Source organism: Podarcis liolepis (genome assembly GCF_965112155.1).
Source record: "Podarcis liolepis genome assembly, chromosome: 2".
Lineage (NCBI taxonomy): Eukaryota > Metazoa > Chordata > Lepidosauria > Squamata > Lacertidae > Podarcis > Podarcis liolepis.
The window spans coordinates 71,390,540-71,404,803 of record NC_139555.1 but is presented as its reverse complement, the minus strand read 5'-3'; the positions used below and the strand labels follow the sequence as shown (position 1 = coordinate 71,404,803).

At 44.2% G+C, this 14,264-nt stretch overlaps 1 protein-coding gene across 2 annotated transcripts in view; it reads left to right on the top strand.

The window, feature by feature from the left end:
• SLC38A3 (solute carrier family 38 member 3) overlaps nt 1–14,264 on the top strand; it is a 159,183-nt gene that overhangs the window by 78,106 nt on the left and 66,813 nt on the right. The window contains exon 1 of one of the 2 annotated variants that reach the window (XM_083488726.1): nt 7,324–7,523. The exons of the other annotated variant lie outside the window; for it this stretch is intronic. The gene's annotated coding sequence lies outside the window, so the exon portion shown is untranslated. Of the gene's footprint in view, nt 1–7,323; nt 7,524–14,264 lie in introns of those variants that run through there. 2 annotated transcript variants of the gene reach the window in all.

Below are 14,264 nucleotides of genomic sequence, written 5' to 3'. Positions count from 1 at the left end.
CTGTTTCTGCAGTCACCGATGATCAACTGTACAACATGTAGATTAGTAACTGGTTGAATAATAGGAAGCAGATGCCAGGATTGAATGGAGAGTTCTCACAATGGAAGCACGTCAGTAGTGGTCTCCTCAAAGGATCTATATTGTTGTGATCAGTGCTATTTTAAATATTCAGAAATTAAATGCAACCTGGTCTCAATAATGAACTTCCCAGGAAGGACCCCAGTACTTCCTTTGCTGCACTGCAAGTTTGGCTCTTTACATAACTGGCAATAAATATGAGGTAAAGTAATGGTGTGTCCCCCACCCCAAGTGAGGTGTCAAGTTAGCGTGCTCCTCCTGTTGTGTGTGAAATGTCACCCCCATACTTTGTCTGAGCTCAGCTTTTAGTCACTGGGGACATAAGCATCACCCATTCATTATTCTGAAGTTCTTTCAGGCACAGCCATTGATGTTATGTTGTCACATTTGGTGCGGTTTATAATAAATGTACCTGGTTTGTCAGGCTTCAGAAGGGACGTGTTTTATTTGTTGAATGCCTGATGAAGAGCCTTTTGAAATTCTGCTGCTGCCTTAAAGAGAATCAAAGCCAATAGTATCCTCTCCGATTGTCATTTGACATGCTAGAGTATCCTGTAATACATGACACCGTTCATAATTAGGGAACTCCTCTATTCATGGCGGCTCTAGCTGTGGTCTCCAAACAGTTAATGTCTCTCTAGCACCTTTGGTTTACTTAAAACTGGTTCTTGCACAACCGATCACAAGCGAGGTCTGTGACTCGGCTGTTAAGCTTGCAGCCTACCTTGAACTTGTGAAAAGCTTGGATGATGCTGATAATCTAGGTATTCTGGATAGTGCCAGTTTGATTGCTGCCACATTGTGCTGTTATTAGGAATTAACAGTTAGTGCACATCTTTTGCCAAAGACACACAGTACAAGAGCAGGGGTAACACGAGACAGAGCCAGGGCAGAGGAGCACAGGGACAGATCTTATGACTGCAAGTTACTGAATATTTAACACCTTAAGTCTGGGTGGTATTGAGGAGGAGACTCCTGTTGCTCCATAGTTATGCTTTTTTTTTCTTTTTTAAAGTAAGTATTTCTTTTGCAGTAGCGATGCAGCTCCAAAGGAAGAAAGCAGAACATCCCTACCCCAACTGCAGCACACTCTTTTGAGCACAGAATGGCTTTTTGGAGAATTTACAAAAAACACTTTTATTTGAAGCAAGTCTCATTGATTTCAGTGGGGCACAGTTTCAAATATACAGGAAGGGCTGAGCTGCATATCTTGTGTTAAGCTAGCCAAATGCAAATTTAAAATATGGTTTTACATTTTTTTAAAAAACAAAACCATTTTGTTAGATTTGAGCCGCCTCCTGTTATTTTAAGAATATTTCCTCTAGTAAAAGTAAACAATGTGAACTATGTTCTGTTATGCCAGGTAGTCTTGTGAACCTAAGAAGATAAGCAGATCCATAAGCTGGACCAGGCCAATGGCCCATCTAGTCCAGCACCCTGTTCTCACTGTGGCCAACCAGGTGCTTATGGAAAACCTGCAAGCAGGATCTGAGCACAATCGCACTTTACCCTCCTGTGGTTCCCAGTAAGTAGAATTCAGAAGCATTTCTGCCTCTGACGGCTACTACCTCGTTCTATGCTATGCCATGATAATGCATTTTTGTGGGGAGGGGGAGAATATGCCTCTTCCCTCTATTGTGAATATAGCAAAGTGGCTGGCAGATCTTAGGGAATGACTAAGGAACCATGAATATGCATCTCTAATAAAGTGTGGTATAGTGGTTGGTGTTCATGCAGGCCATATCCAGGTTCTGTAGGCAGCCCTGAATCATTGTATTTTAATATTCTCCTGGAAGCTGCCCAGACAGATGGGCGGGGTATAAATAATAATGAATTATTATTATTATTATTATTGTTATTATTGTTGTTGTTGTTGTTGTTGTTATTATTATTATTATTATTATTATTATTATTATTATTATTATTCCTTCTGTGTGAGGTTCCATAGAGTTCAATTTTATCCTCTAAGCTGCTCTACGTGAAACTGTAGTATGTTGTCACCAGTATGCTGATGACACACAGCTCTGCTTCTCCTTTGCATCTGTAGGTGCAGCAGTGGATGTGCTGGATCAGTGCCTTGTCTTCATAATGGACTGGATGAGAGCCAATTAACTGAAGCTTAATCTGAACATGACTGCGGCACTGTTAGTGGGTGGGTCCCTAGACCAGATGTGGCCTGCTCTGGATGGGGTTGCACTCCTTTTGAATAGCTTAGGGATACTTCTGAACCCATAAGTGTTGCTTGGGGCTCAAGTGGCCTCAGTGGTATGGAGTGCCTTCCATCAGCTTCAGCTGGTGCCCAGCTAAATTCTGTTGCCTATGCTCTGGTATTACTGCAATGTGTTATATGTGGGGCTGCCTTTGAAGACAGTTTGTAAATGTCAGGTTTCAGCAGCCCAAACACCAATTCTGGCTCAACTACACTGGCAGCCGATTAGTCTCCGGGCTCTATTCAGTGGTGGTTTATACCTATAAAGCTAACTTCCATATCTGAAAATTTAACCATGCTGGCAGGGGCTGATGGGAGCTTGAGTTCAACAATATCTAGAGGGCTACAGGTTCCCCTACCCTGATTTAAAAGATTTCTTCAGCAAAGCTTCTATGCAGGTTTTTTTTGGGGGGGATGCTGTTTTTTTTTAAAGAAGTAGAAACATTTGTTTTAAAAATCATTACTCCCCTCCCAAAAAAGTAGCAATTCTCGTTCATCAAAAAATTTAATCCCACCAAATAATGAGACATGAATTTAAAATCATTTGAATGTAACACAGCCTGCAATATCTGGAGGACTAGGGCGATTTCCAGTTGTAGATTCAGCACTAAATGCAATGAAAAAGCACCATGTGAAAGAGCCACAAGGCATTCTGTTTATCTGAATGCCTCAGAGACACCTCAGATGTTTAGCTAACCCACCAATTGATAAATGGCAGTACATTACTCATTAACTACTTAGGTTTCATGGTCACACTGGGATCTTGACTTTAGATGACAACGATTTTCTGATTAAGGTTAGTTGAAAACCTGGGCTTACCCCATGATGTATTGTGTACAATACAAACATCGGTATTTGTATGGGTGACGTGGTAGCTCAATGTAAAAGATTAGTTATATAAGACTATTGTTGCATATAATTTCACCATGTTCACCTGCACAGCTACACTTTATGACATAGGTTGTCCTCATATGGAATTAAAATTAAAGTCAAGTTTTAACTACTGTATTTCAAAAAAAGAAAGTTAGAATTATAAATACACTGTGTTGCCAATGCTGAAAGTTATCACAGTGATCAAATTTGATCAAACCACAAACTATGTTTGCTGGGAATGTGCCTCCTGCTGTTTTGGCTACATTGCAGATTGCTGCATACCAACCACTCATTTGCATTTTTCTTTACAATGAATCTGTAGATTTATCTAGCTTTTTAGTCTCTCTACGCATTCCTCTCATGTGTACAGTAAATGTGTTCAGGAGAAGCAGGGCAGTGCCTGCTGAACCAAGTCCCAATACTGCTGTACCCCGCAGGCTCCAATCTCATTCTACCTAGAAAGTTATGAAAGGGGTGTACATACAACTGCACATCAACAGGCTCTTCGTGGCCAACCAGAAGCTTTTTGGAAACCTACATGCCAGACCTGAGCACCAAAGCACTCTCCCTTCTTGTCGTTTCCAGACACTGGTGTTCGGAGGCATACTTCAGAGACACTATGGCTAGTACTTGAATTTCTCAAATCTTCTTTGAATTTGTCTAATCATCCAAGATGGTGGTCATCATTGCCACTCGTTTACTTGTCCTGAATCCTCCTGTTTTCAGCTTCATTAGATGTCCATGAGTTCTAGTGTTATGGGAGAGGGCTATCCACTTTCTCCGTGCCACACAGTATAGTTTTATACACTTCCATCATGTCACCCCCTGCCTATCTTTCCTCTAAGCTGAAAACTCCCCAAAACTAAAAATTTATAGGGGAGTTGCTCCATTCCCATGATCATCCTTACTGCCCTTGTCTGAACCTTTCCCATCTCTACAATTTCCTTTTTGAGGTTTGGCGACTAAAATGATACACAGTATTCCAAATGCAGGTCATACTATAGATTTGTATAATGGCATTTCTGGTATAAATGATGTATAAATGCATAAGCTCTGTATTAATGGTAGCCCTTTGCTGGGGAAACTACAGTTCATTGAATATGCTTTAAATGTATAGTGTGGATCACATAAGAGCATAAATATGAAGTTGAGTGTATGTAACCATGCATTAGCATGTGGTATTTGCATATAACATCCTATATGGGCTACTCTCAGCAGAATTGGACATATAGAAAGCAATATCCAGAAAAACAAAGGCACAAGGCTGAGTTTTTTTGCCTCAACATAATAACATAAAATGTCTTGTTTCTCTAATGCTGCATAGACATTTAGGATTTGAAACAATAAAAAAGCAAAATAATTCCAGGTGGACTTTAAAATATTTACAGTGTCTTGTGAATCAAATGCCTCTTCTTCAAGAGTAGCTTTATAAAACAGCCAGCTTTTCTGCTTTTTCCTGGCTCCAAACAGGTTATTCTCTAGACTATACCACCTACACTAACCACACTCCTTCTGTGGTAAGCTATTTGGACTGGCAGGGATCTGCACTTTTCTTCTGTGGCTTATGCAAGTGATGTATTTAACCAGGACACCTGGCATCCAAGAACATCCGGAAGAACCCACAGAGTTTGTAAACTGTGAATATGATTCAGAAAACCTAAGCATTTTCAGGTCCCACTGACCAACTGGAGATTTAAAGCAGTCTTGCTGAAATCAACTGGACTTAAAGGTGCTTGTATTTTTAACATGTAACTTTATTATGCATATTTCTTGCAAGCCATATGTATGGGGTGTTAGGGGAGGGGTAGCACCTTTGGTGGGGGACACGTTGTGCTCCTTCTGAGATAGTTTGTCCATCTTTGCTCCCCACCCTGCACTTAGTTCTCACCTGTGGCTCCTAGAAGCTGTCAGCATGCGACAGCAGCCATACCCCAAGAACAGCTGGATAGCCAAAGAGCTATTGCATGCAATGACAGGCACCAGTGGATTGAGCGTACAATTCCAGTAGTGGACCCAACGGTCAAGAAGGTGGTTTCTGCAAATGCTGTAGAGAGAAGTGAGGGGCAGATGGGGCTCGTCAACCTGAGAAGGTAGCCAGCCCATCCAGGAGAAGGAAACTCTGGTCCTAAACCTCCACTGCCTTGCGTCTATACTCATCCAGGAGACACGTCGGGAGTAAACATCAAGGACAAAATCAGTACCTGCTGCCTTGTGGGACATCTTCAGCAAAAGAAGAAACTAAGGACTCAACCCTACACAAATCCCTAACACGGTTAGATGCCATTTTTTTCGACTCTTTCTGGGAACTCCTGGAGCCAAAGTATTGCTCAGCGAGGGCAGCCCAGGATCTCCATACACACTGCCCAGGCCTGCATCTTAGAGAGGTCACTTCAGTGCTGCTAACACAGCAAAAACAACACATGAGGCAGCAGTTATAAGTGACTGGTCTCTGCAGCTGCAGCAGATGCTGTGATTCTCCAGTGGTTTGACTTCACCCCTGAAGGCACACGCCACTGTTTCTCAAGACAGACAGATGCCAACAATAACAATATATATTTGGAGACATTTTATGTCCATTTGTTTTTAACTTTTGATTTTATCAGTATTTTAATGAATATTTTATATTGTTTTATGTAAGCGGCTTAGGTTTCTGGTCAAGTAAGCAGCATATAAATGATGTTTTAAAAGAACCCCAAACCAACTTTGGCTGAATCACACATTATATTTTTAGCTTGTGCCAGCATTGTATATGCTAAATATGAAGACAATATGGGGTTTGCATGGAGTGTGAGAGAAAAACTCTCTGGTTCTGGCATCTTAAATGCACCTCATTTGGTGTATTTATATTGTTCAGATTATGTCTTAATTGCCATCCATGAGAATAGTATTGAATCCAGAGGAAGCAAATGCCCTTGCAATCTTGCCATCAGAGGGTTGCAATCCTATGTACATAGTGTCCTGGGATTTCAAAGTAAATATGACTATCCTGTTACACAAGTCAATTTATGCAAATCCCTGTTTGCTGGCCTTAGCACACTTTCTCAACGGCTCTCCTAGATTCAATGGACTTGCATCCGCATTGGGACCCTTGGATGCACAAAGGCCCTAACCACACACTAGCACATGGCAGCCCCAAAGAATCTTGGGAAAACTGTAGTTTTTTAAGCATGCTGGGACCTATATGTCTGTGTTCCCAGGCCTCTTTGGGGGAAGCCATGTAAATACAGGGTAACAGTTGTGCTTTAGATCGCATAAAGCCCCCGTGAAGCGCTGCGTTCAGGGATCTGATGTCCAGGTAGTCTGACTACCAAGGTTGGTGCTTCTATGGCCTGGGATCCGGCTCTGGTTTCTCCCACTAAATTTAGATGATTAGAAGACCCAAAATAGGCCAGTGGTATTTAATCTACACTTTTATTTTTGTCTGTCTTAATGAGCTGCGCCCCTTTAGACTGGGGGGGGGGGGTAGGGTGTCTACACAGCGGACGATTTATTTACACACATAGTATCAGGATTAAAAACGCAGCATTTCGCCATACCGAGGATGAGCTCATTCCCGGAGTTTAAGAGATTCACTCGGAGTTAAACCCCACGCTTTTCAAAGACGCTTCGTGGCGCTGCGATCCTCGACGCGCTCGTTTGAAAAATTACGTGTAAGGGTTAGATTGGACTGGGTATAGCGGCCTTTAAGAAATAAAAGAGGACTGGAAAAGTTGAATCTGTGTGGATTATGCTCGATATAAAACTACGTGCTCCAAGGAAACATTTGCAACTCGCCCTAGACTGGGCTGAGAACTTCAAACTTTGGTGCTAAACACTCTTCCCTGGATCTGCGTCGAGACGGACCTTTCGGCCAAGAAACCTGAATCGCAGCGAAGCGCCACCGCCTGCTCCCCAGTGATGGTCCGGAGTGAAAGCCTTCAGGATCGCGGCCGACTTTGCCGAACTTCTGGCGTCTCCGCGCTCGGCCGAGAGAGGCACGCGGCCCGGCGGGGAAGGAAGCGAGGAGCGCCCTGGCGCGCTGCCCGCCTCTCCCGCCTCGTGCGCCTGTGCCCGGCTCCCTCGTGCGCCCAGGCTCCGGCGGCCCCCCTCGCTCTCTCCCGCCCTCGCCTGTGCCCCGTCCGAGGTGGACGCGGGAGGGGGGCAGCGTGACGCTTCTCCGAAAGCCGCGGAGATTGGAGGCCTCCGTGGGGGCGGTCCTGGTGCCTTTAATCTTCCCCTCCATTGGGGATTATTGGCGAGCACTGTAATCTGCCAGCCGTAGGGACGGACGCGCCGGAGCAACAGCCGCGGAATTGCCGAGCGAGCGCTGCAAACCGACAAGTTTGGCCGGCGCTGGACAGGACCTGGACTGCAGGACCAGCACGTAAGTCGCACGGAGCGGATCGGGAGGGACGGGGTGGATCCACAAGCCAAGGGTGCCTCACCTTTCTCCCGCTGCTATTTATAAAAGCCGCTATTCGGCGCACCCGGGGGTCGGGTCGGGTGGGCCAGCGCCTCGGCGGTGCGTTTCCAAAGGAACGCTCCAACTTTACGCAGCGGCGCTTTGCGAGCTTCCTCGCCGCTAGTCCCCGGCGGCCCCCGCCAGACCTTCCAGACGTCTTTAAATAGGGTTTCATCCTCGCTTTATTTTACTACAACGGCTAATACTTGCGTGGGTTGGGCTTACCGTGTCTTTGACGTACTCGCAGGAGTTCAGCGACGGAAGGAATCTTTCTGGACCGGACTGCTGGCAAATGGTATATCGTTGCAACGAGGAGCAAATCTTGCCATCAGCTCGCTCCTTCCCTCCGCCTCGGTTCAGAATAGGGGTTATAGTCTGTGGGGAGCGGATGTCTGGAAGAGCCCCCGCTGGGTCTTCTCTGGTCTCCTTTGGTGACCTTCTGTTGCTCCTTGCCGTGCCAAACAGTTATTTTTATTTATCTGGGACTTTAAAAAAAATGTTTTAGGTATTCAAATACTGTCTTTCATATGGTATCGCAAGGCAGTACACAATGGAAAAAAGTACACTTTCTCTCTCCCAAAACTTTTTCTAGTATTACTTTCAGCTCTTCCACCATCTTTTCTCAGCATCACAGACCTGAGCTAAGAAACACCTAACTTTTATGAGAAAAAGACAGTTGTAACTAGCCTCACACTTAGTTAATAATACTGTTAATATATTTCTGCGGTGTCTAATATATTTTTGAGGTGTTAGATTACAGTAAAAAATGAAGATGGAAAGAGCCATGCTTGTTTCATCTCTAGCATATGAGATTTGACAACCTGGTACAATGACAATGGAGAGATCCCGAGATCAGAGAGTAACAGTACTTTGTTCTTTGCATCATCTTGAGACAATTCTGCACCCACACCATTCCTCACACAGGGCATGATCACATCCATCTGCAGCCCAAATCATGTGGGCAGGTAGCACATCAGTGCACCTCTGTTGTGCAGCTTACTACTTAGGCTGCAAACTTTCCAAATTTGTGTTTTCTCTAAGAAATAGAAAACACTTACTCTTGTTCTCTGGGCTCAGAAAGCAGAATGGCCAGTGATGGTTTTGAGGATATTTTCATGGGTTTTGCCTCTGGTGCCTCTGTAGGAGCAATGGTGGGGTTTTGCCTCTGCAGTCAGAGGAGGATTGCCATTTTACCTTTTCTGGTAGCCCCTTTAGTACTGTTTTTAGAAGGTTGAAGGGGGAAGCCATAATTTGGCTAAAACTGAAAGGAGTGAGAAGAGAGAATTTCATTAAGGGCCCCCCTACCTCTCTTCCCATTTCATACTGAAGTGACAAGAATTGGACCAGGTTGCCTCTGGAGGTTCCTTCCAGGTGTATAGCTAAGAGGCAGTGCTGGGATATTTTCAGCAACTCTCTCCAGGCTGCCTTCATCTCAGTATCAGAATAAAATGGTATCAGTCTGCCTTACAGGATTGTTGTACGCAGGGCTTTTTTCCAGCCAGAACTTGCTGGAACTCAGTTCTGGCACGTCTCAGGTAGGCGCCAATGCCATTATAAGAGAACAAGGGAGAAGAATAGCACTGGTTGTAGGGATTACTGAGGTAATGTATGTGGAGCCTTCAGATATTTGGAATACATTTTAAGAATGTTGTGCTTATTCTGTGACTGTATTTGGAGAGAAAATATTAAATTCCAACTATTTTGCATATGGAAGGTTTATGATGTATGTTTTATATGCGCACACATTTTCCCTCTCATAAAGCCCACTGTAAAGCTGTGTGAATTGTCCCAAATGGAACAGGACATGCTGATCTCATTACTAAGACTATTTTATTCATATTTGAACATAAAATTGTGCTGCTAATGGCAACATCTTGGAAATGCTGAGTACTCAGAGTGGCTGGATTATCCAGGAGGATAAGAACTTGTCTGATGTTTGCTGTGTCCTGTGCATAAAGAAAACCCTCCACTTTTTCCGGCTTTAATTTTTAATTGGGCCGGGGAGTGACATATGTTTCCTAGCTCTGGAAACTGTTGCAGCCTAGATCAAATATCAGGACCTTCTGGTATAGACTTGAGCTGGACCGAGCCATGTGGAACTAGGGTAGTTTGGCATTCCACAGTCCTACGGAGCTTGTGTTTTGTTTGGGAGTATGAAAAGTCTCCGGTTTCAACTCCTTGTCGTTTGTGGCACAGTTTTACCACTGGCCTGTGAGGCCAAAGCTCTCACTTATGGCTGTAGGCTGTTTGCCGTGCTGTCTGTTTCTAGGAAAGGAGAAGCAGGAGAGCAGTCTGAGTAGAGAGGCTGGCTTTGGTAAGCAGTGGGACATGCCTATAGGAGAGTATTTATAGAGCTTGGCCTATTAGTGCGTTTTTGTGAATGCAGCAAGCACATTGCATTCTCTGGTGGGCTCCTCACTCCCACTCTCAGCTCATTTCTTCACCCGTGCACCCAGAATAAAGGCGTATCTAGATCTCTGTATGCAGAGCCAACAATTAACCGCTCTGTGTGGTCAGGGATGGCAGAGAAGGACCACTAAATTTACATCTGCAACAGCGTCACCTCCCAAAGTGACACACGTGGTAGAAAGCAGGCTGTCTTTTCTCTTGCATTCTGAATGGCTATAAACTTTGCTTTTCAAATTCAAATCTGCCATTCTCTCAACTTTGAGTACACGTCAAAATTGTGGGCTGAGGCTTTGATTTGTAACAAAACTGTGTTTTTAGCAAGTGAGCTGTTGCAAAGCTATGCTGCAAGCAGCTTTATACTATACAGTAGTACCTCGGGTTACATACGCTTCAGGTTACAGACTCCGCTAACCCAGAAATAGTACCTCAGGTTAAGAACTTTGCTTCAGGATGAGAACAGAAATCGTGTGGCGGCGGCGCAGCAGCAGCGGGAGGCCCCATTAGCTAAAGTGGTGCTTCAGGTTAAGAACAGTTTCAGGTTAAGAATGGACCTCCTGAATGAATTAAGTACGTAACCACACGTGTGTGTGTGTGTGTGTGTGTGTGTGTGTGTGTGTGTGTGTGTAGGTTTTCAAGAGGCTTGGGGCAGCTTCTCCTTCTCTTCTGAACCTGGCATACATGTGCCGTTTGCTTTGCTATTTCTTGGTGCAGAGACTGGGACAGCTAAATTATATGCATAGCTGTCAACTTTCAGATTTGAAAATAAAGGATCAGCAGCCTCGAAAATAAGGGATCAGCAGCCTCACCTGTCCTGGGGACAGTCTACGGGATATCTAACAATCCGGGATAGCAGTGGGAAGCAGGGGGAAACAGCGCTGGAATAAGGGGATTTCCCCCCCAAAAAAGGGTTAGTGTGGAGTTGTCACTTTGTTACTTTCAGGTTCCCTTGTGCCTTTGACAAATGTACAGTTGGCAGAAATTCAGTGTGCACTACTGTTTCTGGTACAGGGGTGAAGTGATAGGGATTCAACTAACCTGTTGAATTTCTGCCTTTCATCCACTTGTTCTGTGTCCACACTATATGTTTAAAGCATATTTACAGCACAGAGAATTGCAGAGCTGCAATTCCCAGTATGCTTCACAAATGACAGTCAGGTGCCTTAATGTGGGGAAGTAATGTGCCTTAGATGTGCTGTAAAGGTATGCCACAGGAGCCCTACCAAATCAAATGGTGGCACTCCAAAATAAAAAGGAATCAAGTTTTTTGTTTAAAGAAGAAGCTCCATCCACTGACCTACACACTTTCTGGACTGAAGAGATCTCTTTACAACTTCTTTCAAAGAACACCAGTAAGCAGCAGTTTTATATTGGCAAAGCAAGCTCCCAGTGCATCTCCATGCCTCAAGCTGATGGTCTAATGATTGCTGTTAGTGGGAAGCCCTGCATTGCTTCTAACATGGGGCCAAGATGCTCTTTATCTTGTCAAGGCTTGCATGGATATTTGTCCACTCTGCACCCAAACAAGGGCAGTGTTTGAAACTCACATTCTTCTAGGCACATTTTGCAATAGGGAATTTCATTAGCACAAGCACTTTCTAAGCTCTGGGCACAGTACTGCGCCTATGATTTCAGATTAAAACTGCAGAGTGGAAGGAAAGGAGGACCCTTTTCTGTCTCCCCACTTCCAGCTACTCTCTGAAGCAGGCTTCCTCAAACTCAGCCCTCCAGATGTTTTTGGCCTACAACTCCCATGATCCGTAGCTAGCAGGACCAGTGGTCAGGGATGATGGGAATTGTAGTCTCAAAACATCTGGAGGGCCGAGTTTAAGGAAGCTGTCTCTGAAGACTAGAGAAAAGACCCTCTTAAGAGTATTAGGGGGGTGGGCAGGGGAAGGACCAGACCATGTGAAAAATGAACATAATGTTTTAGCTGCAGTTCATTCATTTTCATCTTTGTGTTTGTGTTATAAAAAAAGCACGCCTAGACATTCCATTGTTGGGCCGATAACCTAGGTTTAAGGTGCCATTTAGCTGCTAGCTTTCATATCTCAGTTTCTAACACTGAACAAGGGCACAGTTGTTTGCTGTTGGAAACAATCAAAGGTTCATGTTGGAGGATAGGACGGTTATGGGTAATTTCAAGCGGCTCTTCCTGTGGCTTTTGTCATCTGATCATCTCAAAGAGCCTTGCGTTCATTCATTCCCTCTCACGTCATCCCGTCCGGCTGTCATTGTTCCATATCCCCATTTCACTGGCAGGTACTGTGGTGTGGTGTGACAGGAACAAGCTAGGCAATGGTACAGGCAGGGCAAGGGACCTAGGCACCCTTGTTGCCTTCAATGTTGTGTTCTCGTAATCACGAGGAGAAAAATAAAGGCCTTTCTCCACAGTTTAGTTTATGGCATAATAAATGGCACATTTGTTTCTCATTAGTTGCACACAGTCCACATGACACCCCTCAAGGTGACGTATGGCTTAGAGTGAATATGCCACAATATTTTGTACCTGAGAAAATGCAGTGGATCCCTTTCCAGTTAGTGCATTAACTGACGCTGTACTTCATCAAGTATTTTGTGAAGCTGCTTCATTCTATGAACTTTCTCTATGTATTAGGTTAAGTTTTGGAGGCAGTGTGTCTGATGTATAACCACAGCACTGTAGCACTTCCCCAGTATTTACAACTCTAGCAGCAAGCATCACCAACAAGTCCATTCCCTCCTCTCCCATTGTTGAAAGTATGACATAATATTTCATAAACCCTTTCTGTGTTTTTAGATGTGATGTGCTTCCCCTCTCTAGCACTAGGGTGCATGTGTAGCTAGATTGTTTGAACATGTGTTGCAGCTGGAGGGGGGGTAGAAGCACAACTTTCTCTGATCTATTAAGTATAAGTGAGAATTTAAAAAGAACTTTGACCACCATATGATGACTAAAAAGTCATTGGGATTAATTTTTTTCATACATGTATACATAGGCACCGACTCCATGGGGCCTGAGGGGGCCCGAGCCCCCTCAAAAATTCGTTTGGGGTGGCTCCCCCCCCCAATAATCTCGAGCGCCCCTCCAGCAGAGCGCCACCGCCGCCCCTCCCCCAGCCCAAAATGCACAGGGTCGGGCTGCATGCCTCCTGCCCTCCCTCCCGAGCAAAAGCTCCACCCAATTTCCTTCGGAGCTGATTAATAGGCGCAGCACGCTCTCCCCTATTCGCTCACGAGGAGGCGGCGCCACTTTATCTGCATATTCATGAGCTTATTTATTATTCATGAGCTTTCCCGGGCCCCCCCCAATATTTTTTATAAGTCCGCGCCCCTGCATGTATAACATATTTATATGTGTTTTCTTAAACATCAGGAACAAAATTCTGAGGGTACAAGCTGTTCAATCAGTGAAACAGACTTCCTATACCTATAACAAACTCAGTTGGTCTCTAAGGTGCTCCTGGAAGGAATTTTTAAATTTTGTTCCAACTATGGCAGACCAACATGGCTACTTATCTATAACTAGACTTCCTTGCAGGGAGTGGTGGATTATCCTTCCTTTTGAAGTTTGTAAGTGGGGTTTAGATACCTACCTGTTGCAGTAGTGGGTTTCCTGCATTGGCAGGGAGTTGGACTAGATGACCTTTGAGGCTCCTTCCAAACCTGGGATTCTATATTAGGCTGTTAGATACATAAAAATTAAAAAGAAAGATGGGTGGGTTGTTGTGGTAATTTTTTAAAAAATTGTGACTGAGGCTTGCTTTGACTGTTTTGTGAAAAGGCCCCCTTTATTTACATAACAAAATTTATGTACTGCTTAATTTAAAAACCTCTAAGCAGTTTACATAAAATATTTATAAGAACATACCAGTAAAACCAACAGACATAATAAAGTCTAACGTAATAAAGCTAACAAAATATAAATAAAGCTTACACTTTAAATGCTATACTACTCAATGAACTCCTCTCCTATTCCGCAGCTTAGCCAAGACCAAGGTACTTGGATATACAGCTTAATGCACTGAAAGTAATTTCACTTTCATCACCTCCAAAGGAATTCAGGACCCAGTTGGCGTTTTACATAGTACTTCAGAGTACCTTCCAAGGGGGCAGCTGATCCCAGGATCCTCTGATGCTGTGCTGATGCACCAGGTCCTGAACTAACACCAGTATAATGTAATTGAAGTAGATATCACAATAGCTAGAGGCAACCTAGTGATACTAGCAGACCCTCCCGTGGTATCATTCGCAACTCCTCCACATTAAGCCTGCCTA